At 37.1% G+C, this 6911-nt stretch overlaps 1 non-coding gene across 1 annotated transcript; it reads left to right on the top strand.

Moving 5' to 3' along the window:
• The first annotated feature begins 4366 nt into the window (after positions 1–4366).
• LOC148570064 (small nucleolar RNA R71) lies at positions 4367–4474 on the top strand. Its single transcript, XR_015907958.1, has one exon. It is a non-coding gene; the product is annotated as a small nucleolar RNA R71 (small nucleolar RNA).
• Positions 4475–6911: the final 2437 nt, after the last annotated feature.

Below are 6911 nucleotides of genomic sequence, written 5' to 3'. Positions count from 1 at the left end.
AGCTTAAGTGTTGCACGTGCAGAGGCCATTTGTGGAGTTGAACGCCAGTTTTTGTGCCAGTTTGGGCGTTCAACTCTGGTTTTGGATCCTTTTCTGGCGCTGGACGCCAGATTTGGGTAGAAAGCTGGCGTTGAACGCCAGTTTACGTCATCAATTCTTGGCCAAAGTATGGACTATTATATATTGCTGGAAAGCCCTGAATGTCTACTTTCCAACGCAATTGGAAGCGCGCCATTTCGAGTTCTGTAGCTCTAGAAAATCCACTTTGAGTGCAGGGAGGTCAGAATCCAACAGCATCAGCAGTCCTTTTTCAACCTCTGAATCTGATTTCTGCTCAAGTCCCTCAATTTCAGCCAGAAAATACCTGAAATCACAGAAAAACACACAAACTCATAGTAAAGTCCAGAAATGTGAATTTAACACAAAATCTATTAAAAACATCCCTAAAAGTAACTAGATCCTACTAAAAACATACTAAAAACAATGTCAAAAAGCGTATAAATTATCCGCTCATCACAACACCAAACTTAAATTGTTGCTTGTCCCCAAGCAACTGAAAATCAAAATAGGATAAAAAGAATAGAATATACTATAAATTCCAAACTATCAATGAAACAGAGCTTCAATCATATGAGCGGGACTTATAGCTTTTTGCCTCTTGAATAGTTTTGGCATCTCACTTTATCCATTGAGGTTCAGAATGATTGGCATCTATAGGAACTTCAGATTTCGAATAGTGTTATTGACTCTCTTAGTTCAGTATGATGATTCTTGAACACAGCTTCTTTATGAGTCTTGGCCGTGGCCCTAAGCACTTTGTTTTCCAGTATTACCACCGGATACATAAATGCCACAGACACATAATTGGGTGAACCCTTTCAGATTGTGACTCAGCTTTGCTAAAGTCCCCAATTAGAGGTGTCCAGGGTTCTTAAGCACACTCTTTTTTTTTTTTGCTTTGGACCTTGACTTTAACCGCTCAGTCTCAAGTTTTCACTTGACACCTACACGCCACAAGCACATGGTTAGGGACAGCTTGGTTTAGCCGCTTAGACCAGGATTTTATTCCTTTAGGCCCTCCTATCCACTGATGCTCAAAGCCTTGGGATCCTTTTTATTTGCCCTTGCCTTTTGGTTTTAAGGGTTATTGGCTTTTTGCTCTTGCCTCTTGGTTTTAAGAGCTTTGGCTTTTTCTGCTTGCTTTTTCTTTTTCTTTCTATATTTTTTTTTTTTGCCTATTTTTTTCTGCAAGCTTTGTTCTTTGCTGCTTTTTCTTGCTTCAAGAATCATTTTTATGATTTTTCAGATTATCAAATAACATGTCTCCTAGTCATCATTCTTTCAAGAGCCAACATATTTAACATTCTTAAACAACAACTTCAAAAGACATATGCACTGTTCAAGCATACATTCAGAAAACAAGAAGCATTGTCACCACATCAATATAATTAAACTAAGTTCAAGGATAAATTCAAAACTTATGTACTTCTTGTTCTTTTGAATTAAAACAGTTTTTATTTTAAGAGAGGTGATGGATTCATAGGACATTCATAACTTTAAGACAAAGTTACTAACTACTAATGATCATGTAATGAAGACACAAACATAGATAAGCACATAACATAGAAAACGAAAAACAGAGAAAGTAAGAACAAGGAATGAGTCCACCTTAGTGATGTCCTTGAGCTCTTCTATGTCTCTTCCTTGCCTTGGCTGCTCCTCCTTCATTGCTTTTAGATCTTCTCTGATTTCATAAAGGATGATGGAGTGCTCTTGATGTTCCACCCTTAGTTGCTTCCAATAATTGTGTGGAAAAAAATGTATCCCTTGAGGTATCTCAGGGATCTCTTGATTTGCAGTCAAATGTTCTACCACTGAGCTATAGACCCTTGATGGAAGCTTTTGTCTTCCCTTTCCTCTTTCTAGAGGTTTCTCTGGCCTTAGGTGCCATCAATGGTTATGGAAAAAACAAAAAAGCTATGCTTTTACCACACCAAACTTAGAATGTTGCTCGCCCTCGAGCAAAAGAAGAAAGAATAGAAGAAGAAGAAGAGGATATGGAGGAGATGGATGGAGGTGCGTATTCGGCCATATGGGTGGGATTGGGTGGGAAAGAGATGTTGAATTTTGAAGGTAGTGGTGTTTGGATGTGAGTGGTAAATGGAAAAAAAAAAGGGATGATCATGAATGGAAAGAGAGATGATGAGGTAGGTGGGGATCCTGTGCGGTCCACAGATCCTGAGGTGTCAAGGCATTTACATCCCTGCACCAATTTAGGCATGTAAAATGCCCTTGCACACAACTCTGGGCGTTCAGCGCCAGGTTGGTGCCCATTTTGGGCGTTCAACGCCCCTTTGCTGCCATTTCTGGCGTTGAACGCCAGAACCATGCTTGTTCTGGGCGTTCAGCGCCAGGATGCTCCCATTCTGGGCGTTCAGTGCCAGAACTATGCTCTGTTCTGGCGTTTGAACGCCAGACAGATGCTCCTCCAGGGTGTGATTTTTCTTCTGCTGTTTTTGATTCCGTTTTCAATTTTTATATTTATTTTGTGACTCCACATGATCATGAACCTAAGAAAACATGAAAAACAAATAAAAATAAGAATTAGATAAACATTGGGTTGCCTCCCAACAAGCGCTTCTTTAATGTCAATAGCATGACAGTGAGCTCTCATGGTGCCTCACAGATGTGCAGAGCTTTGTTGAGACTCTCCAACACCAAACTTAGAGTTTGGATATGGGAGTTCAACACCAAACTTAGAGTTTGGTTGTGGCCTCCCAACACCAAACTTAGAGTTTGACTGTGGGGGCTCTGGTTGACTCTGCTTTGAGAGAAGCTTTTTCTGCTTCCTCTCCATGGTTGCAGAGGGAGATCCTTGAGTTTTAAACACAAGGGAGTTCTCATTCCATTGAAGGACTATTTCACCTCTGTCAACATCAATCACAGCTCTTGCTGTGGCCAGGAAAGGTCTTCTTAGGATGATGGATTCATCCTCTTCCTTTCCAGTATCCAAGACTATGAAATCAGCAGGGATGTAAAGGCCCTCAACCTTTACTAATACATCCTCTACTTGTCCATAAGCCTGTTTTCTTGAGCTGTCTGCCATCTCTAGTGAGATTTTAGCAGCTTGCACCCCATAGATTCCCAGTTTCTCTATTACAGAGAGGGGCATGAGGTTCATTCCTGAACCAAGGTCACACAGAGCCTTAAAGATCATGGTGCCTATGGTACAGGGTATTATGAACCTTCCAGGATCCTGTCTCTTCTGAGGCAATGTCAGTTGATCCAGATCACTTAGTTCATTGATGAACAAGGGAGGTTCAACTTCCCAAGCATTAATGCCAAATAATTTGGCATTCAGCTTCATGATTGCACCAAGAAACTTGGCAGTTTGCTCTTCAGTAACATCCTCATTCTCTTCAGAAGAGGAATACTCATCAGAGCTCATGAAGGGCATAAGGAGGTTCAATGGAATCTTTATGGTCTCTAGATGAGTCTCAGATTCCTTTGGTTCCTCAAAGGGAAGCTCCTTATTGACCACTGGACGTCCCAGGAGGTCTTCCTCCTTGGGATTCACGTCCTCTCCTCTCCTCAAAGGTTCGGCCATGGCGCTTATGTCAATGGTCTTGCACTCTCCTTTTGGATTCTCTTCTGTATTGCTTGGGAGAGTACTAGGAGGGATTTCAGTGATCCTTTTACTCAGCTGGCCCACTTGTGCTTCTAGATTTCTAATGGAAGATCTTGTTTCATTCATGAAACTTACAGTGGCCTTAGATAGATCAGAGACTAGATTTGCTAAATTAGAAGCATTTTGTTCAGAGTTCTCTGTCTGTTGCTGAGTTGATGATGGAAAAGGTTTATTATTGTTAAACCTGTTTCTTCCACCATTATTAAAGCCTTGTTGGGGCTTTTGATCCTTCCATGAGAAATTTGGATGATTTCTCCATGTTGAGTTATAGGTGTTTCCATAAGGTTCACCTAAGTAATTTACCTCTGCTATTGCAGGGTTCTCAGGATCATAGGCTTCTTCTTCAGAAGATGCCTCTTGAGTACTGTTGGATGCAGCTTGCATTCCATGCAGACTCTGAGAAATCATATTGACTTGCTGAGTCAATATTTTGTTCTGAGCCAATATGGCATTCAGAGTATCAACTTCAAGAACTCCCTTCTTCATAGGCGTCCCATTACTCACAGGATTCCTTTCAGAAGTGTACATGAACTGGTTATTAGCAACCATGTCAATGAGTTCTTGAGCTTCTGCAGGCGTTTTCTTTAGGTGAATGGATCCACCTGCAGAAGTGTCCAGTGACATTTTTGATAGCTCAGATAAACCATCATAGAATATATCCAGGATGGTCCATTCTGAAAGCATGTCAGAAGGACACTTTTTGGTCAACTGTTTGTATCTTTCCCAAGCTTCATAGATGGATTCACCTTCTTTCTGTCTGAAGGTTTGAACATCAGCTCTAAGCTTGCTCAGCTTTTGAGGAGGAAAGTACTTGGCTAAGAAAGCCGTGACCAGCTTATCCCAAGAGTTCAGGCTGTCTTTGGGTTGAGAATCCAACCATAATCTAGCTCTGTCTCTTACAGCAAAAGGGAAAAGCATGAGCCTGTAGACTTCAGGATCTACTCCATTAGTCTTAACAGTATCACATATCTGCAAGAATTCAGTTAAGAACTGAAAAGGATCTTCGGATGGAAGTCCATGAAACTTGCAGTTCTGCTGCATCAGAGAAACTAATTGAGGTTTCAGCTCAAAGTTGTTTGCTCCAATGGCAGGAATGGAGATGCTTCTTCCATGTAAATTGGAATTAGGTGCAGTAAAGTCACCAAGCATCTTCCTTACATTATTATTATTTTTGGCTGCCATCTCCTTTTCCTGTTCAAAAATTTCTGAAAGGTTTTCTCTGGATTGTTGTATTTTAGCTTCTCTTAATTTTCTCTTCAGAGTTGTTTCAGGTTCTGGATCTGCTTCCACAAGAATGTTCTTATCCTTGCTCCTGCTCATATGACAAAGAAGAAGGCACAGAAAAATAATAATAACAATGGAGATCCTTTATACCACAGTATAGGGATCCCTGTGTGAGTGGAAGAAGAGGGGGAGACAAAGAATGTAATATAATGGAAGAAACACAACTGTGAGGATGGAAGAGAGGTGAGATGAGATGTTAGGAGATGAATGAATAAATAGAATGAGATGGGGGAGGGATAATTTTCGAAAATTATTTTGAAAAAGAGTTAGTGATTTTCGAAAATGGTTTTTGAAAAATGTTAGTAATTTTCGAAAATTTTTGAAATCAAAAATAAAAAATAAAAATAATTAGTTAATTAAAAAGTAATTTTTGAAAAAGATGGAAGATATTTTCGAAAATTAGAGAGAGAGAGTTAGTTAGGTAGTTTTGAAAAAGTTAAGAAACAAACAAAAAGTTAGTTAGTTAGTTGAAACAAATTTTGAAAAGATAAGAAGTTAGGAAGTTAGAAAAGATATTTTTGAAAAGATATGATAAAATTAGTTTTGAAAAAGATTTGATTTTTAAAATCACAATTAATGACTTGATTCACAAGAAATCACAAGATATGATTCTAGAACTCAAAGTTTGAATCTTTCTTAACAAGCAAGTAACAAACTTGAAATTTTTGAAACAAAACATTAATTGATTAGTTATTTTCGAAAATTTTATATGAAAATAAGAAAAAGATTTTTGAAAAATATTTTTGGAATTTTCGAAAATAACTAAGAATTTTGAAAAAGATTTTATTTTTGAAAAAGATTTTGAAAAAGATAAGATTTTCAATTTGAAAATTTGATTTGACTCATAAGAAACAACTTGATTTTTAAAAATTTTTGAAAAAGTCAACTCAAATTTTCGAATTTGATGAGAGAAAAAGGGAAAGATATTTTTTTTATTTTTGAAACTTTTATGAAAAACATGAAAATTATGCAATGCATGAAATTTTTAGATCAAAACATGTGATGCATGCAAGAATGCTATGAATGTCAAGATGAACACCAAGAACACTTTGAATGCCAAGATGAACATCATAGACACAATTTTGAAAAACTTTTAATGCAAAGAAAACATGCAAGACACCAAACTTAGAATTCTTTAATGCTTACGCACTAAGAATTCAAGAATGCATATGATAAACATGAAAAGACACAAAACAAAAAATCATCAAGATCAAACAAGAAGACTTACCAAGAACAACTTAAAGATCATGAAGAACACTATGAATGCATGATATTTTCGAAAAAATGCAAGATGCATATGCAAGTGACACCAAACTTATGATATGACTCAAGACTCAAACAAGAAACATGAAATATTTTTTATTTTTGTGATTTTCTAAATTTTTTTGGATTTTTATTTTATATTTTTCGAAAAATTATTTTGAAAAAGAAAAATAAAGATTCCAAAATTTTTAATATGAATTCCAGGAATCTTATGCTCTAAAGCTCCAATCAAAGGGTCAGGCATGGCTTAATAGCCAGCCAAGCTTTAGCATATAATTACATGGACTGGAGTGATTAGTTGAATACCAATCCCAAAGCAGTTTGGGTATGGCTTTACAGCCAGATAGGATTCAACATGTTTCATGAAACACTAGAATTCATTCTTAAAAATCTTGAAGCCATAGAATAATTTATTTTTGAAAATATTATTTTTATTATTTTATTTTATTTTATTTTATTTTTTTTTTTCGAAAACAAGTGAGAAAATTTTGAAATATTTTTGAAAATTTTTGAAAAGAAAACAAAAAGAAAATTACCTAATCTGAGCAACAAGATGAACCGTCAGTTGTCCAAACTCAAACAATCCCCGGCAACGGCGCCAAAAACTTGGTGCACGAAATTGTGATCTCCAGGCTCGAACAAATCCTGGTAATGGCTCCAAAGCTTGGTGCTCTGA

Source organism: Arachis ipaensis, chromosome B3 (assembly GCF_059453495.1).
Source record: "Arachis ipaensis isolate K30076 ecotype BB chromosome B3, ASM5945349v1, whole genome shotgun sequence".
In the NCBI taxonomy this organism is placed as follows: Eukaryota; Viridiplantae; Streptophyta; class Magnoliopsida; order Fabales; family Fabaceae; genus Arachis; species Arachis ipaensis.
This window is presented reverse-complemented; position numbering and strand designations above follow the sequence as displayed.